The sequence below is a fragment of the Callithrix jacchus genome, chromosome 1 (assembly GCF_049354715.1).
Source record: "Callithrix jacchus isolate 240 chromosome 1, calJac240_pri, whole genome shotgun sequence".
Taxonomy (NCBI): Eukaryota; Metazoa; Chordata; class Mammalia; order Primates; family Cebidae; genus Callithrix; species Callithrix jacchus.
In genome coordinates this window covers 127,098,319-127,125,458 of record NC_133502.1, presented here as the reverse complement: position 1 = coordinate 127,125,458, position 27,140 = coordinate 127,098,319, and the positions used below count along the sequence as shown (strand labels likewise).

General features: G+C 42.3%; 1 long non-coding RNA gene across 1 annotated transcript; it reads left to right on the top strand.

Annotated features, from left to right (window-relative positions):
* Window positions 1-1,343: 1,343 nt before the first annotated feature.
* Window positions 1,344-2,621, top strand: LOC144582212 (uncharacterized). Its single transcript, XR_013534560.1, has 2 exons — window positions 1,344-1,496; window positions 1,619-2,621. It is a non-coding gene; the product is annotated as an uncharacterized LOC144582212 (long non-coding RNA).
* Window positions 2,622-27,140: the final 24,519 nt, after the last annotated feature.

The window sequence follows — 27,140 nt, the reverse complement described above, 5'->3', positions numbered from 1 at the left end:
TAGCAAAATATATCGAATACTCTAAAAAGATTGAGACTTTGATTCATTCATTTCTCCTTTAGGAATTTATCCAAAGGAAATAATCCAATCCAGAAAGTGCACAATTATCAAGATGCTATCATTTCATTGTTTACAATAGTGAAAAACTCAACCTCAATGTTGACCATATGGGAAATAATTGGTTATATAAATGTTGGGCTCAGCCCCACAATGGTATCCTCCTTGGCAATTAAAAATAAATGACACACCACCAAAGGCACAATCCATGAAAGAAATAATTGATAAGCCAGACTTCATTAAAATTCAGAACTTCTGCTCTGTGAAAGACATAGTCAAGAGAATGAGAAGACAAGCCACAGACTGGGAGAAAATATTTGTAAAAGACACTCTGAAAAAGGACTGTTATCCAAACCCAAAATATGAAAACAACCTGATTAAAAATAAGCTAAAGATCTTAACAGATACCTCACCACGTAAGATATACAGATGGCAAAGAAGCGTATGAAAAGATGCTCCACATCATCTGTCATCAGGGAAATGCAAATTTAAACAATGAGATACCATTACATACCTATTAGAACGGCCCAAACCCAGAACCCTGACAACTCTAAATGCCGACAAGGATGGGAAGCAACAGGAGCTCTCATTCATTGCTGGTGGGAGTGCAGAATATAACAGTATGGCTGTTTGGGAAGACAGTTTGTCAGTTTCTTACAAAACTAAAAATACACTTACCATACAGCCCAGCAACTGAGCTCCTTGGTAGCTATCCAAAGGAGTTGAAAACTCTACAAAAACCTACACACAGATGTTAATAGTAGCTTTATCCACAATTGCCAAAAACTGGGAGACAAGATGTCTTTCCGTAGGTGAATAGATAAATAAACGGTGGTATAGCCATACAATGGAATATTATTCAGCATTAAAAAGAAATGAGCTGTCAGGCCATGAGGATACTTAAATGCATATTACTAAGTGAAAGAAGTCAGTTGTAAAGGCTATATACTGTATAATTCCAACTCTGTGACATTCTGGAAAAGGCAAAACTATGAAGACAGTAAAAAGACTAAAGGTTGCCAAGGGTTAGTGAGGAAGGGAGGTGTATAGGCAGAGCACAGGGGGGTTTTAGGGCAGCGATACTACTCTGAATGATACTATAATGGTGGATACATGTCATTAATACATTTGTTCAGACCCATAGAATGTGCAACAACAAGAGTGAACTTTGAGTGATTATGATGTGTCAGTGTTGGTTGACAGTTCTAAGAAATGTACCACACTGGTAGGGGATGTTGATAATGAAGGAGGCTTTACGTGTGGGGGTACAAGGAGTATATTGGAAACCTCTGTACCTTCCTCTCAATTTTGCTGTGAACCTAAAACTGCCTGAAAAACGAAAAAAGGCTTTACTTTTTAAAAACCTCTTTGTCTCTTACTATAATATCCTGAGCATTTCCCCCAATGTCTTGAAGGGAAAAGAAGCTGGAAATAAAAGGGTAAATGTGTAGTAATGACAGCTTGTGAAATTACATGCATAGAAGGAGAGAATGCAGTAAAGTCATGTCTAGGTGGTAGGGTTGTGGTTAAAATAATTATTTTCTTTTTCATATTTTCCAAGGTTTTCAAAGTTGAACCTATACCATTTTTATAATAAGAAAAAACCTACTCCCCAAACAACAATGGATGTGAAACTGTTGCCAGTCTTCAGTCCATGAGACAAAGGGGGACGAAGAGCATGTTTACTTGCTTGGAAGGTAAGACTTTTACCCAATTATTCTTTTACTTGCCAAAGCCCGAGAAGCCAAGAAGATACCAGAGGTAGAGCAAAGTGTGTGCCTTTGGGTTTTTGCTCTTGTTTGCTTGGGGAGCAATGTGCCTTTGTGGTCTCTTCAGTTGAGAGAGGAGGTAAAGGAAGTTTTCCTCCAGTTTTTAATCCCCTCATCTAATCACCAGACCTTTCTTGTGGTTTTACTGGGACTCTTTTTACTAAGTGGTTGGATTGACACTGTTTGTGTGTGTATGTTATACTTGGATTATGCCTTAATGTGTCACGATGACGACAAAGGGGTTTGCAACAACAGACAGGCAAGTGTCCCTGCTTTTAATAGAAAGCACATTCCAGTACTTTATATTATCTGTAACACATAGAGCTGCTTAGAACAAAGCATTGCCCCTAAGACATGGTCCCCATGAGTCTTTAATAAGTTCCAGACCTCTGTGAAGGTATTAATTAAATATTTTGAACAGAATGGCTTTAGCTGGCTGGGGCGTTTTTATGAGAGAAGGGAGTGTATTTAAAACCAGGACTGTTTCTGTAACTGGAACCTGTTTTGAAGGAAATGTTCTTGGGTGGGACTCTATAGGTACCAGGCTGTCAAATCTATTGGCCAACTTGATGTCAAAAACAGACATTCTGGATGTTTCTAACAATATTTGAGTTGGGCCCTTGCTGTAGAATTTGGACATAATTCTAAAGCATGATTTTAACACAAAGGGGAGAATAGTAAGAGTCTATGGGTATGCCAGGCACTGTTAGAGGTAGTTTCTAACAATAGTTCCATGAGAAGGTCTTTGAGAAGGCCATTTTATAGACACAAAACAAAAACAAAAAACAAACAAAACCTAAGTGACTATATTTCAAAGTCACAAAGTTTGATGAAGGAGCTAATAACAAAACTCAATTTAAAGTCTGTCCAATAACTCAAAGATATAATTACATTGTTTGTAACACAAAAGATAAATGCTTGAGGAGATTCATAACCCATTTTCCATGATGTAATTATCATACATTGCATATCTGTATCAAAACACTTAATGTACCCATATATATATGGGTATTAAATATATATATTTACCACGTACCCCATATATATATATATATATATATATATATATATATACTTAATGTATCCCATATATATATATGTATATATATACATTTACTATGTCTCACAAAAATAAAAAATACAGTCTGCCAGGAGTTTCAGACAAGCCTGGCCAACATGGTGAAACCTAGTCTCTACTAAAAATACAAAAATTAGCCAGGTGTGGTGGCATGTTCCTATAGTTCCAGCTACTTGGGAGACTGAGTCAGAAGAATCACTTGAACCCAGGTGGCAGAGGCTGCAGTGAGCGACGATCATGATGCCACTGCACTCCAGCCTGGGTGACAGAGTGAGACTCCATCTCATAAATAAATAAATAAAGTTTGCCCATCTGTCCATCTATCATCTATGTATTTATGCATGCATTTATCTACCTATCTATTCATCTTCCATATTTCAGAATCCTTTGCTCTTTCTCAGGAAGTACTAGAAATAACGATAAGCTTAAAAAGCAAATCCTGGTCCATTTGATAGACATTTCCTGAATTCAGAGTCATCAGAGTTACTGAATACTGTGTAGAGTCTAGAAGCACAGTTAGCTGATTTTCGTAGAAGGCAGTAGGATGTAGTGAAAAGAACAACGCACTTGGAGTAGGAGGTCCAAGGTTGGATCCTAGCTCTGCCACTTACAGATTTCCGTGACATCAAGCAAGTCTTCCCTGAGCAAATGTCTTTGTCTTCAAAATTAGAATTGCACCTAGCATTCTGCCTGGTCGGTGCCCAGGGAAGGCGAGTTAAAGCTGGATTTGGTCCTAGTAGTGGGGGTGAGGAATAGAGAGAGGATTGTCCTTCAGTCCCTGTGGATCACTCTGGGGCTTCAGGAATCAGCAGTCCAATGGGTTCATAAGAAGCCTCCCCTTTCTGGCTAATGATAGTCAAAGTGACAAACTGGCGAAGATAGACAAATGATAGACAAAGTGGCAAAGAGACACTCCCAAGTGAGATGTTGGAGGCCCCTCAAGAGAGTGATTGTGCTCGGTGGGCATCACAAGCATGGCAGGAAATGACCGATGCTGCTTTGGTGTCTTCCTGGATTCACATTATTCCGGAGACCACCAGTCCACTTCTCAGCATGAACAGCCCTTCTTGGGACCACCCTTAGTGTATTCTCACCTGCTCAAGATCTCTATCCTTCTTCATGTCCTTTCCCACATGCTATGTTGCCTTATACATGGAACCTTTGAATTCCTAAATAAAATATGTGTTCATGTCTGTGAAGATCCTTTGTGATATGGGACCCAGGGCTGTGTGCATGAAAGGGCTAATTTTTATTATTCCTTTAATGGGCCTGCCGTGCCTGCTTCTGTATCCTCTCTATGAATCTTTAGAAACCTCCAAGCTTTCCCATCTAACCATTCTTGCTTATTTATCTCAAGACCCACATATTGTCCTTCTCTGCTTTATTTGGGGAATGATTTTATGGGACTGTTGTATCTACATCCCGACCCCCAAACCATCTCTCAGACCCTCCATGGCCTTATGTCCTCTAGCATCCTCCCTTTTCAGCATAGGCCTGTAGATGAGCTATTCAAAATTTGGAGTCATATGAGCCTTGGGTTGCCCCATCTGGCTGAGTGGGCTCTAGCAAGGAGAAGGGCAAAGGAAATGAAGAATGTAGGGGCTGACTCCCTACTTCTTCACCTCTCTGCTGCCACTCACTTCTCTTGCCTCAGAGCTCATCTCTAAAATGAAGACAGTAATTGTATCTTCCTCAGCACTGTTTGGAAGGATTAAATGACTTAGTACATACAAAGCATTTAGCGTAGTGTTTAGCCCACAGGCTCCTGCTATTACTGTCACGGCTGCTAATAAAAATCATTGAAAACATGATGATTTGAGATAGAACATTGTATATTAGAAGAACATATCTAGTTTTAAATCTTAGCTCTCTCACTTTAGTGTGTATGAAAATTAATCCTTCTGGGCCTGGCACAGTGGCTCACGCCTATAATCCCAGCACTTTGGGAGACTGAGGCGGGTGGATCACCTGAGATCAGGAGTTCAAGACCAGCCTGGCCGATGTGGTGAAACACTGCCTCTACTAAAAATATAAAAATTAGCTGGGCCTGGTGGTAGGTGCCTATAATTCTAGCTACTTGGTAGGCTGAGGCAGGAGAATTGCTTGAACCCAGGAGACGGAGGTGCAGTGAGCCAAGATCATGCCACTGCACTCCAGCCTGGGTGACAAGAGCAAGACTCCATCTCAAAAAAGAAGAAAAAAATTGAATCATTCTGAACATTAATTTCCTCATACTCATAATAGACATAATAATCACTTGCTGACAGAACTGTGGGAATGCAAAGTCTCTGGGACTGTGCCCGGCACTGTCTGAGCCTCATGGATATCAGTCACCCAGTTCTGTGGCTGTCCTGCCTGCTGTTGCTACCAGTTCCAGAGAATTGGGGGCTGCTGCTTCCTTATCGAGTTCGCCTCCACCAGTGCCTGGAGTGGGAGCGTGCAAGGCAACCCAGCCGAGGAGGGTTAAAGTCAGGGAATATTGTGTACTTGAACTGACAGTGATTCACAACATGTCTGCACAGATTGCTCAGACTCTAGGCATTTGCCAAAGTTGGGGAGATGGTAGGTGGGGGTGGGGTGTGGGGCTGTGAGCAAAGGATGTTCCGTTCCTGGGAGTATAAACACAGCACTGTCTGTAACCTAAAAAGGTTCGTCTAGGAGGGCCTCAAAGTCTGCTGTGCATTATTTGGACTGTGCTCAGCCTCCCCAGAGAAACACCCATGGAGCCACCCGTGTTGCATCTGAGAGCTGTCACAGGCCAGAGTCATCAGTGCTGGACTCTGCACAGGATTTTTGGCAGCTGCCTAGGTGGGGCCTGCCATTGCCTTGGGTCTGTCCCAGACCTGCCACTGTCTCTGAGGCAGGCAGGTTCACACATCTGGCCAGATGACTAATCGGAATGAGACTCTTGCCTCATTTACAGTCCACACGCCAAACCCTTCCTCACTGCCAGTTGATATTCCCTCCTCCCATCTCACCTTCCCCTAATTTCAGTCCCCGTGGCCTTCTGACTACAGCCTTGTTTCCTGTTTACCAGCTCACCCTGGCCCCTGGATTCTGCTTCTTTGGTCTTCAGGTCTGATTTCTCTCCTTGACCAGTGTTAATGTGTAATACAGATGATGGTGGTGTGGTCTTTTTGAGCCCAACCTGGATTTTGAGGCTCAATCTGTAACCTTCCCTCCAGGTTTTCCTGGAGCACAGTAGCACCCAGACAATCTGACTGGCACACTGACTATGAGGATGGAACAGACCTGGGTTTGAATCCTTGCTCTGCCACTTGTTGGCAGGTTTAGGTCCTAACAGCAAAAGACTCAATTCCAAACACCGTAATCCTGAATGTTGAAGCCCCAAAAGATCAACATTCCTAGTCCAAAATCCCCAAAATGTAATTCTGGAAAAACTAAAAATTATTTGAAATAAATTTATTTTCATTTTAAAAGGGGATTTATTTAAGTAGCATAAAAGAATGACAGTATACTTCCTAGACTGCTTTACACAATAGACTAGTCAATAATAACATACATATTTTTGCAAACACGAACAGTCAGGTGTACTAACGACAGTCACGGGGGCATAGCAGTTACGAGCAGATGAACTGTATACACAAAGAAATAGGTCAGAAAGTGAAATTGATAAATGCATACTACTATGGTTGGTAATTCTGTGCACCCAGCCTTATAACTGTGGTCACATGAAATGCTATGATGGACAACTTAAATCTTTTGATGAGAGAAAACAGAAACCACAGTGGGTTACCACTGCATATGCAGTTGCCCAAAGAATTAGAATCTCGAGAAATCATATCTTTTGCAAATGCAGATGTACAAGAAAGATATCTTTTTGTGCATCTGCATTTGCAAAAGATAAAATCTTTACATTTTCATTTACTGAGGAAGTTTCAGTATTTTTACATACATGCATAGTGTTTACACACAAAGTCAATGTTGTGATAAAGCGCTTTCTTGGTGTCAATTTTTTAAAAATGCCAAAAATAAATTAGAACTCTCTAAAAGTCTTTGTGCAATTTATACCTCCAGTATTAGAAATGATGCAAAGACAAAGTACGTAGCATTGTCAGTTGGTGCTATGTGTGAAGGGGCAGAAGTTGTATGCAACTGAATAATTTGGCAGGGGATATTGCTTGCGTTTTTCATCTGTTTTCACTTCTATTAGTTTGGAAACACTCATTGCACTTTTATTTGGAGAGTGGTTGTGGTCTACAAATTTTTTAAGTGTATTCTATCCATCTGAAAATATGATTATTGCTTGGCTATTGGAATTAGCTGATTTTCTGCTTTTGCAGCACCAATAATAATTAGCTTTAAACTTTTATCTTTCACCATTAAGTAGCCTCATACACTTAAATTAGAGGAAACAATTTCACAGATCTCTTCCACTGTGTTGTAAGGAACGCAGTAAGAAAGAATGATATCTAGTTTCCCCAGTACCAAATCTATATCAGTCAGGGCTCTCCAGAGAGATAGAAACAATAGGATATAGATATAGTTAGAGAGGATTTATTGGGGAATTGTCTCATGCAATTATGGAGACCGAGAAGTCCCAGGACAGGTCACCTGCAAGCTGGAAATCCTGGGATGCTGGTAGTGTGGCTTTGTGCAAGTTCAAAAGCCTTAGAACCTAGAAGGCAGATGGTGTAACTCTCTGTCCAAAGCCAAAAGCCTCAGGACCCAGGGTGCCACTGGTATAAGTCCTGGAGCCCAGAGCCTGAATGTCTGATGTCCAAAGCAGCAGAAAAAGAAAAGTCTCAGCTCCAGAGAAAGACCAATTCACCTTCTGTATCTGTTTGTTCGGGGCCCCTGGGTGATTAGACGGTGCCTGCCAACATTGAGGGCAGATCCTTCCTGTCTAGTTCATTCATACTCATACTAATCTCTGGAAACACACAACCACACCCAAAATAATGCTTTATCAGATTTCTAGGTATTCCTAAATTCTGCCAAGTTAGTACCTAAAATTAAGTCCACAAATCTACTCCTTGTCCACTTGGCACCCTTACACTGTACTCAATTTCCAAACAAAAACATTAACAAGATAATAGTTCTGCCTAAGATGATGGAACTAACATGACTCAGCTATCCAGTGTGCGACTGAAAATGTACTCATCCCTCCCCTAGGATTCTGCTTTGGGGATTTCAACATTCGGTATTTTAATCTTTCGGGATTGTGATTTTGGGGATTTTAGGCATTAGGGATTTTTAGATGTTAGGAATTTTAGACTTCAGGGATTTTGATCTTTTGGGATTTCAACATTCTGGATTATGGCATTTGTGACTGTGTCTTTTGAGGTTGCATTACTATGTTTGTATATGTATGTGTGTGACATGCACAGATAGATTTTGTGGTTTTATTTATCTTATCATTTATTTATTTATACCTGATCTAAAATGGGTGTGTTTAGTAAATGACAATTTGAGTTTTGCTTGCATCTGAGCAGATGGGTACAAATGTGACCTGAGGTTTGGGGAAGGAAGAGCTCAGGCTTGTAGGAACATGACCTTTGATGTTATACCAATGTCGGGTGGCCATGTGTACTGTGCTTCTGTCACTAGTGTGCACTTGTGAGGTTAGGGATGGTGCCTTATGTTTCTTTTGTCTTTTGTGCCTGAAACGTAATATTTTCCGGTAAATATTTACTGAATTAAACCAGCTTCGTTTACAATTAATACCTGTTTGTTCTTTAAGGAAATCACTAAGTGATTTTTGTGATGTCTTTAAAAAAACTGAAGAACCTATACTCAAGTGTTTTTCTGTAATACAGAGTTGTTGTTTTCAACATGTATCTTAAGAAAGCATTGAGTCAGCAGAACTGGGCTTTGAGGGAAGAGTTTGAATTATTTCCGAGACAAGCAAGAGTGCCATGTTTGCCAGAATGCAACAGCAGCTCTGCTCAGGCTGGTTAGCTGGGTGCAGCAAGCTAACATGTTTGCTTCATGGAGGATTGGGAAGCAATAATCAGCCCCTTCCTAGGAGGTATTCCAATATTATCATTGTCACTGTGATGAGCAGTCACGTGGAGAAATGTGGTAGGGTTGTGCCTGACTCATTCTTGTGGCTTCTCTGCATTTTGGAAAGAGGGTCCATGAGAGACTAGGCCAGCATGGGTGCAACCTACCAGTATGGGGTTTGTATTGCACTACAGGGTGTGGCTGAGCCTGGAGTAGCAGGCTGCTGATGTGCCATTCCAGGATGGAAGCAGGTACTTCAAAGTCCGGGAAACAAAGCAAGGAGATGATGGTCTGAGAGAAAAGATGATGCAGTAGAGGGCATGATAAACAAATGTACAAGCAGTCGGGGTCATTGTCAAGGTGAAGATGGGCTGGCCAGAGATACATGGAAAGGGAGTCAGGGCCTCATTCTCCATGCATGTGTTATCCGCCATTTTTTTTTTTTTTTGAGATGGAGTTTCGCTCTTGTTACCCAGGCTGGAGTGCAATGGCATGATCTTGGCTCACCACAACCTCCGCCTCCTGGGTTCAGGCAATTCTCCTGCCTCAGCCTCCTGAGTAGCTGGGACTACAGGCACGCACCACCATGCCCAGCTAATTTTTTGTATTTTAGTAGAGATGGGGTTTCACCATGTCGACTAGGATGGTCTCAATCTCTTGACCTTGTGATCCACCTGCCTCAGCCTCCCAAAGTGTTGGGACTACAGGCGTGAGCCACTGCGCCCGGCCAGCATCCTTTCTGTGTGGAGGCTGAGGGCTTGGTTGGCTTACTGTGTGAAGTTAAATGGACTGATCCCTGCTGAAGAAAGGACTAAGGGGGTAGGAGTGGACATTGTACTAAATAAATGTCTTCAGATATCTCTTGGAGAATCCCTTGCAGAAAAGCAAATTGACAACAGAAACTAGGAGGGTTGGGGAGGGAAAGGTATTCTCAACAACCTCTGGGGTTTCATAGCAAGTGTCATACATCTTAGGAGATGAGCAAAGGATAATATTTATGTTTTTGTGTGGAAACCCTACCGGGGGAAGAGTATATCTACTCTTGAGCCAGAAAGCAAAGAAGGCTCTGCCATCCCCTTTGACCAGAGTGAAGGTGATAACAACAGTGCTTCCTTAGGAATACCTCAAGGTAGGGGAGGATCCACATGAGCTCCTGGGCTTTTGTGACCAGCTGACCTCCCTCCGTCAGCCAACCAATCTTGCAGTTAGGATTGAACCCCAAGGACAAGTCATAGGGGTTCCCTACATTGACACCAAATCCATTCTGCCTCCCTGAGAAATTCCTAGAGTGGAAACATACGTGTGAAGAGATGAGAGAGGTGAGAAAAGGAATCTCTTAGAAGAGGCCCTCTTTGGGAGCCAAACCTACCTTTCTGGGAGAAGGAACAGGAAAATGTGGGAGTGTTAGATGTTGAGTTGTGTCCTCATAAAAAGGTATGTTGAAGTCCTAATTCCCAGCATCTCAGAATGTGATGTTATTTGGAAATAGAATTGATGTAGATGTGATTATTTAAGAAGAATTCATACAAGAGTAGGACTGGTCCCTAATTCAATATGACTAATGTCTGTATAAAAAGAATCAAGAGAGACACACAGGGAAAATGCCGTCAAGGCAGATCAAGGCAGAGATTGATGTTATGCAGTGAACAAGCCAAGGAACACCAAAGATTGCCAGCAAACCACTAGAAGCTAGGAAGCGGCAATGAAGGGTTCCCTTACAGGTTTTAGAGAAAGCATGGCCCTGCTGATCCCTTGATTTTGAACTTCCAGCCTCCATAACTGTGAGACAGGCCCAGTTGTGGTGGCTTATGCCTGTAATCCCAGCACTTTGGGAGACTAAGACAGGAGGATTGCTTGAGCTTAGGAGTTTGAGACTAGCCTGGGCAAGATGGGGAGACCCCATCTCTACAAAAATAAAGGAATTGTCTGGGTGTGGTGGTCCATGCCTGTGGTCCCAGTGAAGGATTGCTTGAGCCCAGGAGTTCAAGGTTGCAATGAGCTGTTTGTGCCACTGCACTCCAGCCTGGATAACAGAACGAGACCCTATCCTAAAAACAAAACAAAACAAAAAACAAAACCTTAAGACATCAAATTTCTGTTGTTGAAGCCACCAGTTTGCAGTACTTTGTTACAGCAGCCTTAGCAAGTGAATATAGGTGGCTAAAGGAGAATCAATATGTTTGTGTTTCTGAACTATTTGTTAAGATGTTATTTTAAGTTTGTCTTAAGTGAATTGGAGACTTAAGAAGGTGTATATGTGATTTACTGCATCTTTTCTCCCTATTTTTCTCCTTTTTCTCCCTCTCCCATATTTCTTTCCAAACAGATAAAATCTTACACTTAAAACTGAGAGACTATTAGTAGAATAAAGATTTCCATGCAAGTGATTGATTCTGTAATAACATTCTAGTCTAATGGCTTAATTCCTGCTACTCTCATTGTGTCATTCCCCAGGAAGACACCAACTATCTGGGAGACATATGCACTGTAGTCAGTTTTCCTCTGTATAAGCAAGTCGTTTTTTGATTGGCTGGCTCCAGCATGGTGTCAGCACTCTCTGCTGTGTTGTGGTTGGGTGTGTAGAAACACAACACTTAGCTTTTGCATCCGGAAGCCCAGTGCAGGCTGGAAGGACTTAAGACTGACAGAATTCAAGGTTTTGACCCAATTTCCCACCAGACACCCTTTCTAGTCTCCATATTGTCTTTTGAATTGGCCCTGCTTTTCCTTCCTGCCCCCTTTACTCCCTCCATTTTCCCCACCTGGAGCATAGCGTCCTATTTGGTCCTACCTTGTTCCTCTCCAATCCTTTTTCCACAGAGGGTGATTTTCCTGTATGCATTCTGATCATGTCACTTTGATCAGGAATCATGTCAAAAATGGCCAGTAACTCTTCTCGACCCCTAAATCTGCTACAAAGTCCACATCTTTGTTACATTCAAGATCCTCCATAGTTGTCATTCAAGATCCTCTAGAATATATCCCCAGATCATTTTAGTGCTCCATTGTCCAGCAAACAAAACAAGAAGGTAATGGCCTGAGAGAAAAGATGGCACAGTGGAGGCCACGATGAGCAAATACACAAGTGGTGGGGGGTCATTATCAGGGTGAAGATGGGCTGGCCAGAGACACATGGAGAGGGAGTCAGGGTCAGGGTCTCATTCTCCATGCATGAGGTGTCTGCCATAGCATCCTTCTTGTGTAGCCCAAGGTAGATATGAGATGTCATCTCTTGCATCCACTTTAAGCTCCAGATAAATTGAACTATGGACTGTTCCATTACATGACTCTGATCTCCCCTCTGCCATGTCTTCGTTCATGCTTCTACAACTGTTTGAAATGCCTTTGTGTCCCTTTCTCCTTTTCATTTCAAATGCCATCTCTCTCTGCAAACCTTTCTTGATTTCCCAATCAGAAGAATGTTCTCCTCTTTAAATCCTTTGGCACTCTGTTTATCTGTTTCTCTCTTGGCCCTTCTCTTATGCTCCCCTGTGTTTTCTACGTCTATATGCTAGCCTTGTTCATTCTCAGTTGCTTAAGGGTAGGCATTTTTCACTTATTTTGCGCCCGTGCTTCTCATCATGACCTCCCTATGCTCCTTGGAGTTCTTCCTCTGTTCACTGTTGGTATGTCTGGTTGTATATGTTGTTTGTTGCACAAGGACCCCTGGTCAAGAGGGTGAGTAGGGCTGAAATCCAGCCTATGCCCTGCTTGCCAGGTTGTATACCTTGGTGCAGGGCCATAGCCCCACTTTTAAAACATTCTCATGAAGATGTCATATGGGCCAATGCTAGGTGGACCAGTCCTCTTGAAATCAGTGGTCCTCTGCCTTATCTGTATGTTCTGGTATCAAGGTTGCAATGGCCTCTGTGGACTCCATCCCTTGCCCATAAGAACCCCACTTCCATTTCTGCCTCTGCCTTTCCCCAGAACCCCAAGTGTGCCTGCAATGGACTTCCAGAGCTTAGATTGTATTTCCATGGTAGCTGGTGGGCATCTCAGGAACAGCTCTCTGTAGTATCAAAAATGATTTTCCCTGCCCTTTCCCCTCACCCTGCAGCAAAACCTGCAGGAGCCGCAGGTGGTGGTGTCACAACAGCTTAGGATCCAAGAGACTCATTCCAGCCACAAAAGTGCTAATCTTTCTTTGTGATCACATATTTTTGTACCAGCCAGAGCTCCCACATGCCTCTACAGACCCCCGGCCAAAGGCATGTGGATATCAGTAACTGCTTAGAGAAGCCAGCCAAGGATGGCCTGACAAGGGGCGAGGGAGGGAGAGCCCAGATTACAGGCAAGATGAAATGCATTTGAAACAACTGACAAAAAACTGTACATCAGAAATCAGAACAGCTGTGGGCTCCTCAACGCGGCAGATGGGTATGCGGGGAATGCCATGCAGCTTTAATCACATTTAGCACGCCTGTCAGAGAATTGGGTCCATCTCAGTATTAAATCGGGTTTTCTACATTGTTTGTTTGACAGAGTTTGGCCTTACCCTTCTTGCTGCACTCAGTATGGCTAGAAAGAAATTGATTACTGTTTCTTGTTTTCGGCAGAGTAGCTGGGGAAGTAGGGGTTTGCTTTGGGGTGGGTGCTGGGCTAAGGGGCCTGTAAGCCACTGTCCTGGCTCTGAGGGCAAGAGCTCAGCCAAGGTTGGGGCAATAGTTTTTAAGGAGTGGTCATCCCAGCCCTGATTTATGAGCATCGTGTGATGCTACCTCTGTGTGTGTGTGTGTGTGTGTGTGTGTGTGTGTGTTTAAATTCTAAATTTTTGAATGCTTCTATTAATGGAAGATTCATGGAAGCATAGGAAAAAATTCCAATTTTTCCATTTTGTGCCAACCCAGGACACAGTTTTCATTTAGGATTTGCCAAGGAAAATCAACTCTGCTAGCTATAATCCCTAAGTATGTCAGTCTGATATAATAGGAGGAGGGGTTTTGGACCCAGGGGATGAGAGTTCAATTCATTTTTTCATTCATTCATCCAGGAAATGTTCTTGCAGTGCCAGCCCTGTCTAAGGCGCTGTGCTACTGGAGCCACAAGACAAAAAGTGTCTGACTCTGGGTCTGACTTTGTTTTAAGTGATGCCTGTGTAGTTAAACATTCAATAAAAATTCCACAAAGTGGTACTATTTTCATCTGCATTTTACCAATGAGAGAGCTAAGACTCAGAAAGGTTAATGATCTATCTGAAGGCAGGCAGCAAGAAATGGTGAAGAGACAGCATTCAAACCTGCACTCCTTTAATGCCTCTTAATAACTCCACTAAGCCTTGTCTTGCCCGCATGGAGAAGAAAGTATGCCTGTGGACAAATTGCTTTGCCTTTCTGTGTCTCAGTTTCCTTGCCTGTGAAGTGGAGGTGACCACAATAATTTCTTGGTGAAATGAAAGAGTACAAGAAGCAAACTCTAAAGGAGGATGTAAAATTTAGCTGTTGCCATGTTCCTGTGGTTATTGCTAAGGACGAAGCAGCCAGTATTTGCATGCTGTTTCAGTTACAAAGGCTGTATCACAAACTGCCCCCCAAACTTAGTGACTTGAATTAATGATGACCTATGTTTTGCTCACAGATCTACAAACTGCTCAGGGCTCTGTAGGGGCAGGTTGTCTGCACCACTTAATGGCAGCTGAGGTGACTTGAAATCTAGTGGCTGGAATTATCTGAAGGCTCACTCAGAGACTTGTCTTCTGGTGGTTGATGCTTGCTGTCTGTTGAGACATTCTCTAATCCTGTCAGCTGGAACACCTACATATGGCCTCTTCATGTGGCCTGTGCTTCCTGCCAACATGGCAGCTGAACTGTACTGAGAATGAGCATCCTAAGAGACAGCCAGAGCTAGGCAGAGAGGTAACCTAGCCTTGGAAATTGCATAGTGTCCCTTCTACTGTATTTTGTTTGTTTGTTTGTTTATTTGTTTTGAGACAGTCTTACTCTGTCACTCAGGCTGGAGTGCAATGGCGTGATCTCTGCTCTCTGCAACCTCTGCCTTCCAGGTTAAAGTGATTCTTGTGCATCAGCCTTTCAAGCAGGTTGGACTACAGGTATGTACCACTACGCCTTGCTAATGTTTGTGTTTTTAGTGGAGACAAGGTTTCACCATCTTGGCCAGGCTGGTCTCAAACTCCTGGCCTCAAGTGACCCACCTGCCTTAGCCTCCCAAAGTGTTGGAATTACAGACATGAGCCACTGCATCTGGCCCTTTCCACGGTATTCTATAGTTTGGAAAAGTTACCCATCCCCCACTCATACACTCACCTTCTAGATTCAAGAGAAGGGAACAAACCTTACTTCTTGGTGGAAGTATTGATGTCACCTTATAAGAACAACATGAGGAATGAGAGGCTTTTGAAAATACATACTGCCATGTGAGCCCTTGCATTACACCAAGTCTGACCTTCCCTAGCCTTGTGGTTCCTACAAGTAAATGCAGAAAATACTGATGTACTAACGTATGCTCCCCTTCCCCTGCCAAGTGATGAGCAGATGATGGTTGCAAGTCACTAAGTACTGCTTTTCCTTGTTTCTAAAATGCATTTCTGTCTGCATTTTCAAACTCATAAAATTTAGATGCATCTTATGGTCTGGAAGTTTTAATGTGTGTGTGTGTGTGTGTGTGTGTGTGTGTGTGTGTGTGTGTTCTAACTCCTTTTAGAGAGAAAGTGTTATCAACTTGTTTGTATACCTTGCAATCAATGTGTGTAAAAATTGAGAAAACTTTCAATGCCTGGACTTAGAGCATTCATTCTTCATATGCGCGTTTAACAGATATTTGAGTATCAGCCAATATTAGGGAGTTTGACCTGGACCAAGGGAGTGTTATACAAACTGATTTTGAAAAATTAACTAGAAGCGGTAGACAGGTGGTTTTGGCATTCTGTGAGGGCTTGGAGCTCTGGAGGCTTCCTTCAGACCAGTGGAGGCAGTGTGTTCAGTATGAATTCACCAGTGAGGTTCTTTGATGTAAGATTTCCCTCATTACTCAACTGAAAGCTCTGTGAGGGCAGGTAGCTTGTGTATTTTCTCATCAATGTAACCCTAGCACTAGGTCTCTGCCACAGAGTAGGTGTTAAAAACTATTTGTTATATGAGTGAAAAGTCTATATTTACTCCCTCTTATTTGGGTATTTTTTTCTAGAGGCAACCCTCTTGTTCTGTGGTTATCAGCATAGGGCTGGTTTCCTGTGACCCACCCCACATCACCCCAAGGGAGTTGATAGGCTCAGCATATAAAAGTTACCTAGGCAGGAGGGAGGAGAACTGTACCTCTGGGCACGGAACTGCTGTGACCCTCCCACAGCCTCTTTTCACTCATATAACAAATAGTTTTTAACACCTACTCTGTGGCAGAGACCTAGTGCTAGGGTTACATTGATGAGAAAATACACAAGCTACCTGCCCTCACAGAGCTTTCAGTTGAGTAATGAGGGAATGCTTTCTCCAATGAGATGGATGTTTGCCTGGTTCCCAGCTTCCCTAGGAAATGGGTAGTCCTTACCAGGAGGACCAGTCCTGCATGAAGTGTCCCATTGTCCTTTTAAACGACTGAGTCATAGAAGTTGAATAAATGTCATTTTTCTCTTAGTTCAAGCATGGAGGAGAAGTTGTGCTTATTTATACAAGTTTGGTTGTCTTAAAACAGTGTTTTCTGGAATGTAGCTCATTGCATCAAACTCACCCTGGCGTGTTTATTTAGGAAGCAGACCTCAGGGCCTCTACCCTAGACTTACTGAATCTAAAGCCCTGAGGTGGGGTCTAGGAATCAGTATTTTTGGCAAGCACTCTAGTGTTTCTGAGGCAAATAATCCCCCTCTACATCCCGATAATCAAAACATTCTAGTGCAATTGTTCAGGAGCATGGGTGTTGGAGTTAGAGTGAGCTGCGTTGGAATCCTCAGTGTGTCCTGGAACAAGTTAACTGTCCTTTCTCAGCCTCCTCTGTAGTGCATCCAACCACTTTGTTCAGAGTTTTTTGCGCCTGCTGTCCTGGCATTATCATCAACAGCATCCCCCTCCTGAAGTGATTTAATAGTAGCTGATGTGTATAATTTAAACATACTCATCCGTTCAAGGGGAAGGTGGCAAACACTGCTGGTGGCCTGCCAGTAGTCATTCTCTCCTTCTCCCTCCATTCTGTTCAGTTAAAATGACAGATCTCAGCTCTGCTGGTAGCATAACACAGGGCAAACTAATGCACTGTAAGCAGGAGCTCTGCTTTTCTGTAAAACCTTTTTTAAAACAAAAACTGAGTTGTCTTGTGCCTTTTGCTCATCCTCCTTCCTATTTTCCTACCTGAATGCCAGAGATGGAGTTATACTCTTGTTAGTACAAGGCAATAAGCATAAGAACAAAAGCCATGTGTGAAGGATGGCTAAACAGAAGCTTGATGGAGCCTGGATGTGACAGCTGCCACATCATTTCCCTGAGCTGCCTCATAGCCTTGGTCTGCTTTCTTCTGCAGTTCCTGAATATGAGAAAAATAACCCTTCATTTGGTCAAGCCATGGTAGCTTGGATTTTCTATTATGTGTAACCAAACCTATTCCTAACTGATACAAAAATATGTATACCCACCTCTGGACAGTGTCCTAAGGATAAATGAGGGCAGTGGATGAAAAATGCATAGCACAGTGCAGGCATAAGGTCTTCATACATAACGGTTTGTAGCAGGAAAGCTATTTTCTCTTCCTTCCTGGAAAGGGGACTGTGTTAGTCTGCTCAGGCTATCATAACAAAATATCACATTCTGTGTGTCTTAAACAATGGAAATTTATTTCTCACAATTCTGGAGGCTGGAAGTCCAAGATCAAGGTGTTGGTAGGTTTGGTTTCCTGAGCCTCTCTCCTTGGCTTGCCAATAGCCACTTGCTTGCTGTGTCCTCACATGGCCTTTGTGCTGTGCATGTGCTTCCTTGGCATGTCTGTGTGTGTCCCAGTCTCTTCTTTTTATAAAGATATCAGTCATATTGAATTAGGGCCCCACCCTTATGACCTTAAGGTTTAATCCTCACCTTTCTTGTGATAGTTAGTCAAGTTGACTGGGCCACAGGGCACCCAGACATTTGCTGAAACATCCTGGGTGCATCTGTGAAGTGATTTTGGATGAAGTTAACATTTAAATCAGTTAACTGAGTAAAGCAACTTGTCCTCTCTGATGTCAGTGGCCCTCATCCAATCAGTTAAAGGCCTAAGTAGAATAAAAAGCCTGATTCTTCCCCAACTAGAAGCGCATTCTTCCTGCTTGACAGCCTTGGAATTGAAACATCGGCTTTTTTCCTGCTTTCAGACTCAGGCTGAAACATCAATTCATCCCGGTTCTCAGGCCTGCAGCCTCGGACTAGAATTAAATTGCTTTCCTTGGTCTCCAGCTTGCCAATTCACTCTGCATACCAGTGTCTTGCCAACCTCTGTAATCACACAAGCCAATTCCTTAGAATGAACCTCTTTCTACATACGGTATATACATCCTATTGGTTCAGTTTCTCTGGAGCACTCAGACTAATACAAGGTCCTATTTCCACATGCAGTCACATTGAGGGTTAGGACTTCCACACGAATTTGGAGGGCAGCATGATTCGGTCTGTAACAGGGATATTTCTACCTGTTTCCTTGGGAAGAGGTTTCCTCACATGAGTATGACCTGCCATCTCCTGCCCATCCTGCTAGCTCTGGCCTATTATTTGGATCGTTTTGGCCTCCTGGTAGTAAGTATTAGGTAATCCTTACACTGTAACATTTAAAAACTGCTAATAGATTTGTGTTTGGCTTGTTTAAATGGCAAAGGTGTAAGAAAAAAGCTGCTTCTCAAACAATATCACTGTAGTTTTTATGTCCTTATAATTCCCTGTAAGGCATTTACAGAAGCTGAGTGTCTTTAAACATGTACATGCTGTCCTCAGGGCAACAATCATTTTGTTTCTATTTGCTAGGGCCTAATCAGTGAAGGGAAATAAGATAGGAGAGGCTAAGGGCCCCACCCTATTAGGCTTTTCACCTGGCTCCTTGAAATCCAGGACTGGGTGGTACTTTATTTTGCTTGGTTCTCTATTTGTATTCCTAGTTTTACAGCTCTTGCAGGATGTCTCAACCTCTTTGAAATAAAAATTGTATCTTCTTTAAAAACTCTCTTCTTTTTCTATGTAGTTAGAATCCTGCTGGGCAGAGATATTGAATCTTTAGTCATTGGCTTGACTACCACAAAACAAAACATTGTGTTTTAAGCTTATTCACATGGCTTAATGAGGGGTTGAAATATGATATCTCAGAGATTTCTCTGCAGTTATTAAGTTAATGTACCTGAGCTGGGTATGGTGGTATGTGCTGGTAAACCCATCTCTAAAAAAAAAAAAAAATGTACTTGAAAGCACATTTGAATTATATATACAAACAAAAGCTTCATGTGAGGATCACCAGTGATTTTGACTTATAAAATAATCAAGTCCTTGTCTGTGTATGTTACAGGTACTTAGGCATGAGCAGGGCAGGAGAGGGCTCTCCCCCACCCACTAGAAAGGTTGGGTGATCATTTGGCAATTATCACATTTCCTCTCTAGAAATGATAATTCAGCAGCCAGGGAGAGACAAGCTCCTGATGGTCCACACCTGTTAACATTAAAAATGTTCACTGAATGCAGAACCCAGGGAGAAGCAGCTTCTTGGGCATACATGTTAGGAGACAAAATGGTGAAGTATGACATCCCAGGAGCACAAGCCACTGGAAAAAGGAAAAAGCCTCAGATGGGCATGCCTCTATCTTCCTAAACAGTGCAGGTGCTCAGTTCCAGAGGGCAAGGAGAGCACTGTGCCTGCGGGAAGCCTACACCCTAAGGGAAGAATCCTGGGAAAGAGGCAAGCCTACAGAGTTCTGGGATCCAGATTAAAAGCCCCCCCCTTTTTTTTTTTTTGCTTTTTTCTCCCTTGGACCTTCAGGTGTCCACTTGGGTCTCTCCCAAGCGATTTTTTCTTTCTTTCCTATTCTAAAGCCTTTTTAAATAGACTTCCATTCTTGCTCAGGAACTTGCCTCAGTCTCTTTTTCTGCTTTATGCCCCTCAGTTGAATAATTTTTTCTGAGGAGGCAAGGACTGATGTTGCTACGGACCTATATAGATACTCCGGCCATAACTCGGAGTAATACGGGTCTCTTCCGCGGCTGACATATAGACTCGTTTGCTGCTTGCGATTCTCCTGCCTCAGCCTTCTGAGTAGCTGGGATTGCAGGTGCATGCCACCATATCCGGTTAATTTTTGTATTTTTAGTAGAGATGGGGTTTCACTGTGTTAGCAAGGATGGTCTCGGTCTCCTGACCTTGTGATCTGCCTGCCTAGGCCTCCCAAAGTGCTGGGATTACAGGCATGAGCCACCGCGCCGAGCTGCACATAAGCATTCTAATGCAAGTGATCCAGAGAGCATTGGTTGAGAAACACCAACATCCAAATGGACAAATACACATGGACAATAAGTAGATGCTCAAAACCACTGGTATTTAAAGAAGTGTAAATTAATATGATTTTTAAAGGCCTATTTGATTGGGAAATATTTTTCTAAATGGTAATATCCAAAGACACAGCAGATGGCCACTCTCTCCTGCTAAAGGGAGTAGGAAGAAGCTGTGACTTATCTGAGAGATGGGAGGGAAGGGAGGAGGAGGAGGATTTGACCCTGTGTATTAACAGCCTTAATATGTTTCTATCCCTTTAACTCAGGAGAATACTTAGAGGAATTTATCATAAAGAAATAATCAGAAGTGTGTGCAAAGTTGCAATGATAAAGATGCAAGGTTCATTGCAGAGTCATGTATTACATGAAAAATAGAAATAGTTTTAAGTGTCCAACATGAAAGGTATTTGGTCTAAACATTATGGTACATTAACTGATGAAAATGTATGCAGATGTTAGAGTGATAGTGTTGAAGAATATGTAAAGTTGTGAGGATGTTACTGTAAGTGATGTTGAGTAAAAAAATCAACATGTATCTTTAAAATCATTTCTTCATACTTTTCTATATTTTTCAAAATTTCTATAATGAACATGTCTTTAATAGTTGGAAAGATACCAATTCATGTTACTTCTAAAGATGGGGGTGGGAGATTACCTTTGGCATCTGTCAGGCCTAAATTTGCATTTCTATCACTGATAGAGTATGATTTGGGGCATTAATCTCTTGCATTTCAGATTCCTCAACTAGAAAATTGAATAAATGCTAGCAGCGTATAGGTATGTCATGAAAATTAAGAGATAATTATGTAAAAGGTACTTGCCACGTAATACAAATGTATAAATACTGGATTTTTGTCTCCCTTTTCAAATTTTGGAATCAGAAAAAGTACTCAACTCTCTAGCCAGAGATCAATAAAAAGGAATTTATTTCTTTTACACAAACCATGGAATTTCAACTTGTTTCTTTTGGATCCTTTTCTGGGAAAGGGTTTCTTGAGGCCTGTTAGAAACTGTTGGAGGTGAAAACTGGAATTTGTAGTCGGCACTCTAATTGGCTAATTGCAGCCTCTGGTCTTATTTGTTTTCCCTTTTGTCAGTTTTAACAGTTTGGGATATTTAAATAATCTTTCTCTTCCTATCATTTTAATAAAAGAAAATTTTAGGATTCTTGTCTAGAAAGGCAATAAAGCTCAAGCTATTAAAATGTTCCATCTCCTTAAAATCCCACAGAGTCCCAGTGCAATTTATAAGAGCATCAAAAATATAAAACACTAAGGAATAAATCTAATGAAAAATGTTCCAGTCTTCAACGAAGAAGACTACAAAACGGTACTGAGAGAAATGATAAAAAGGCTTAAGTAAAGGTACCTTGTTCATGTTTTGCAAGGTTTAATACTGTAGAGATATCAATTTTCCCCGGATTATTCTATGTATGTTTGCCAAAAGCTATAAACTAGAATCTTTATAGCAGCACTCTTTGGAATAGCTAAAAACCTGATAACAACCCAAATGTCCATTATTAGTAGAATGAATGGATCTACTGTGGGATATTCCCCAAATCAAATACTATATACCAATGATGCTGAGCAGTTCATTACATGCAACATTATGGATAAATCTGACCAACACTCTGTGGCACAAACGAAGCTGCACATAAAAGAATATATACTCTATGATTACATTTATATAGTTTGAAAATAGGCAAAGTTAACATGTGATTAGAAATCAGCATCATGCCTTTTCTTGTGAGAGAGTAGTGACTGAGAAGGAGTACATGGATGTTTCTGGGGTGCTGGTAATGTTCTGTATTTTATCTGGGTACTGGCTACATGATTGTGTTCAGTTTATACAAATTCTCAAGCTCTATCCTAATGATATGTGCATATTTGAATGTATATATAAAGTATATACTTCAATAAAAAGTATGAAAATTTTATCGTTTACTTAAGACAAGAAGTATAAATAAGATAAAGACTGCTACAGTTATGTTTCATTAGAAACTTCATGCTGGGGTGGGCATGGTAATTCATGCCTGTAATCCCAGCACTTTGGGAGGCCAAGGCTGGATGATCACTTGAGCCAGGAATTCAAGATCAGCTTGTGCAACATGGTGAAACCCTGTCTCAATGAAAAATACAAAAATTGGCCAGGCATGGTGTCTCATGCCTGTAGCCCCAGCTACTTGAGGCTGAGGTGGGGGGATCCATTGAGCCTAGGATGTTGAGGCTGCAATGAGCCAAGGTAGTGCCACTGCATGCCAGCCTGGTGACAGTGACCATTTCTTCCTCCAAATGCTCTAGGGAAGATTCTGTTCCTTGTCTCCTCCTGTTTCTGGTGGCTCCAGGCCTCCCTTGGCTTTTGGCTGCATGGTCTGCCTCTTCATGTGGCAGTCACCTCTGTATGTGTGTCTTCTGTTTCTTATAAGGATATTTGTCATTAGATTTAGGGCCCAACCAGATAATCAGGGTGATCTCATCTTGAGATCCTTCTCCTAATTACGTCTTCTGAAACCCTTTTACCAATAAGGCTACATTCATAGCCTCTGGTGTTTAGGATGTGGACATGTCTTTTGGTAGGCCCACAGTTTAACCTAGCATAGGGGCCCAAGTGGATAAATAAAAATAAAAACAAAATCAAAACCATAAACCCAAAACCTGATGTGGCTCCAGTACCAGTGATTTTTTTTTTCTCTGTGGTAACGGTGGTCACTACTGATTCTTGCACAGTCATTCAGGGCAACTTCTGAGATGCCCAGCCCAGACCTTCCTCACTGGGCTGGTGCCTCCTGTGATCTGGGGCTATAGTGGCTGCTAAGAGCTCCTAGCACCCTATTCTGCAGAGAATTACCTCTGGTCAGATGGAAGCTGCTTCAATCTAGAGGTTATATACTTACCTCCTCACCGCCCTCTGAAGCCCAATGACTAACAAGGTGCCAAACAAACACAAACAAACAAAAACGGCACCTTGCCCGAAGAAAGGACCACCTCTGTGGTAATCTGTCTCCCAGGGCTCCCTGTGGGATCACACTGGAGTCACCTGAGCCACATGCTTGTTTAACTTTCTTCCGAGCCCCATTCAGCTTTTTGCTCCCTTTCTCCCAAGCCCACTCCCCTAATAAACCACTTTTTCAAGAATCCCCATCTCAGACTCTGCTTCTTAGGAACTCAAACTAAGGCAATGCCTCTGCCATTGGCAACAGGCTATCTTTCCTGCCAGAGCCTGCTCCTTAGAATCCTTCATTTGTTTGGCAGGGGCACGTATGTGAGAATTTTAAGGATGGGACCATTCAGTAAGCTGAATCTCAAAGTCCTGATCCTCAGTGGTTTTACTGACAAATGTTATAACTACTCAGCTTAGAAGAGCTACATCACTGATATCAATGAGAATATGTCCCTGAGACCTGGAGACCTGCTTATGACCAGCCATGCGAGCCATTGGAAGGAGCATTTGTTTTAATAGTAGAGGTGAAATGATCAGTTCAGTAACACAAGGAAAAAATTGTCTACCCCTTAAAATGTAATCTTACCTTCTTAATTGTGCTTTACACCAGACAGTAAAAATATAGGAGCTCTTGGCATTTAATTCTATGAGCCAAGTAAGCTATTAGACCAGCAGGAGGATTGTGCAGACATCATGGTTAGACATTGTTGATGGAACTGCAATATCATCAACATAGCTTTTTAAAAGATAGCTTTATTTTATTTTACTTTTAATTTTATTTATTTTTTGAGACACAGTTTTACTCTTGTTGCCCAGGCTGGAGTGCAGTGGCATGATCTGGGCTCACTGCAATCTCCGCCTCCCACGTTCAAGTGATTCTCCTGCCTCAGCCTCCTGAGTAGCTGGGATTACAGGCACCCACCACTATACCTGGCTAATTTTTGTATTTTTGGTAGAGACAGGATTTCACCATGTTGGACAAGCTGGTCTTGAACTCCTGACCTCAGGTGATCTGCTAGCCTTAGCCTACCAAAGTGCTGGGATTACAGGTATGAGCCACCATGCCCGACTGATTTTAAATAATCAATATATGCTTATATACTTTGTCTGCATCCCCATCCAAATCTCATCTTGAATTGTAGTTCCCATAATCCACATGTGTCATGGGAGGGACCTAGTGGGAGGTAATTGAATAACAGGGGTGGGTTTTTTTCATGTTGTTCTTGTGCTAGTGAATAAGTCTTATGAGAGCTGATGGTTTTATAAACAGCTTTCCTCCATTTTACTTTCATTCTTCTCCTTCCTGCTGCCATATGAAGAAGGACATGTTAACTTCCCCTTCTGCCATGATTGTAAGTGCCTCAGGTCTCCCAAGCCCTGTGGAACAGTGAGTCAATTAAACCTCTTTCCTTTATAAATAACCCAGTCTCAGGTATGTCTTTATTAGCAGTGTGAGAATGGACTAATACAATAAATTGGTACTAGTAGAGTGGGGTACTGCTGTAAAGATACCTAAAAATGTGGAAGTTACTTTGGAACTGGGTAACAAACAAAGGTTAGAACAGTTAAGAGGGCTCAGAAGAAGACAGGAAAATTTGAGAAAGTTTGAACTTCCTAACACTTGGAGAGCTCAGAAGACAAGGAAGATGTGAGAAAATTTGGAACTTCCTAGAGACTTGTTGAGTGGCTTTGACCAAAATGCTGTAGTGATATGGACAACCAAGTCCAGGTTGAGGTGGTCTCAGATGGAGATGAGGAACTTGTTGGGAGCTGGAGCAAAAGTGACTCTTGTTATGCTTTATCAAACAAACTATTGGCATTTTGTCCCTGCCATAGAGATGTGTGGAACTTTGAACTTGAGAAATGACTTAGGGTATCTGGTGAAAGAAATTTCCAAGCAGCAAAGCATTCAAGATGTGTCTTGGGTACTCATAAAAGCATTCAGTTTTATTCACTCACAAAGATATGGTTTGAAGTTGGAACTTATATTTAAAAGGAAAACAGAGCATGAGAGTTTGAAAACTTTGTAGCCTGATGATGTGCTAGAAAAGAAAAACCCATTTTCTGAGGAGAAATTCAAGCTGGCTGTAGAAATTTGCATAAGCAGTGAGAAGCCAAATGTTAATCACCAAGACAATGGGGAAAATGTCCCCAGGGCTTATCAGTAGACCTCACAGCAGCCCTGTCCATCACAAGCCAGGAGGCCTAGGAGGAAAAAATGGTTTCATGGGCCAGGTCCAGGGCCTTGCTGCTTTGTCCAGTCTTGGAACTTGGTGCGCTGTGTCCCAGCAGTGGCTAAAAGGGGCCAACATAGAGCACAGGCCATTGCTTCAGAGGGTAGAGCCCAAAATCTTGGTGGTTTACATATGGTGTTGAGTCCACAGATGTACAAAAGTCAAGCATTAAGGTTTGGGAACCTCCGTCTAGATTTCAGAGGATGCATAGAAATGCCTGGATGTCCAGGCAGAGGTGTACTGCAGGGGCAGAGCCCTCATGGAGAATGTCTGTTAGGGTAGTGTGGAAGGGAAATATGAGGCAGGAGCCCCCAAACAGAGTCCCCACTGGGGCACTGCCCAGTGGAGCTGTGAGAAGAGAGACACCATCCTCCAGACCCCAGAATAGACAGCTTGCACTGTGTACCTGGAAAAGCTGCAGATACTCAATGCCATCCCATGAAAATAGCCAGGAGAGGGGCTTTACCTTGCAAAGCCACAGGGGCAGAGCTGCCCAAGACCATGGGAACCCTACTCTTGCATCAGTGTGACTGGATGTGAGGCTTGGAGTCAAAGGAAATGATTTTGGAGCTTAAATATTTGACTGCCCTGCCAGATTTTGGACTAGCCTGGGGCCTGTAGTTCCTTTGTTTTGGCCAATTTCTCCTATTTGGAATGGCTGCATTTACTCAATGCCTGTGCCCACATTGTATCTAGGAAGAAACTAACTTGCTTTTGATTTTACAGGTTTATAGGTGGAAGGGACTTACATTGTCTCAGATGAGACTTTGGACATTTTGCGTTAATGCTGAAATGAGTTAAGGCTTTGGCGGACTGTTGAGAAGGCATGATTGATTTTGACATGTAAGGACATGAGATTTGGGAGGGGCCAGGGACTGAATGATATGGTTTGGCTGTGTCTCCACCCAAATCTCATCTTGAATTGTAGCTCCCATATTCCCACATGTCCTGGGAGGAGGTAATTGCATGGTGGGGGTGGGGTTTTCCCATGCTGTTCTCATGATAGTGAATAAGTCTTATGAGAGCTGATAGTTTTATAAAGTTGAATTACCTTACACATGCTCTCTTGCCTGCCACCATGTAAGACTTGTCTTCAGTCTTCTTTCACTTTCTGCCACAATTATGAGGCCTCTGCAGCCACGTCAAACTGTCAGTTCATTAAATCTCTTTTACTTTATAAATTACCCAGTCTTGGATATTTCTTCATAGCAGTGTGAAAATGGACTAATACATATGCAGAATTTTAAAGATGTGGATCACTGCAGATATATCTCAATCAACATATCCTTGGAGTAAAATGAGGTTGTCTATAAACTTACTCTGGATATAGAGGCATTATGAAAAAGGCTTTGAGGATCCCTCATCAGAGCTGGGAAGTGAGGGGGTATCTAAGAAGGGGAATGTACTACTTTAGGTGTGGTCTTCTTGGTGGTGGCCTGAAATCCAGACTAGCTCAGCAGAGGTGAATATTTCTTTTTTTTTTAAATTGTACTTTAGGTTCTGGGGTACGTGTGCACATCATGCAGGATTGTTGCATAGGTACAAACATGGCAAGGTGGTTTGCTGCCTCCATCCCCCCATCACCTATATCTGGCACTTCTCCCAATGTTATCTCTCCCTAACCTCCCCACCCGGTGCTGTCCCTCCCATAGCT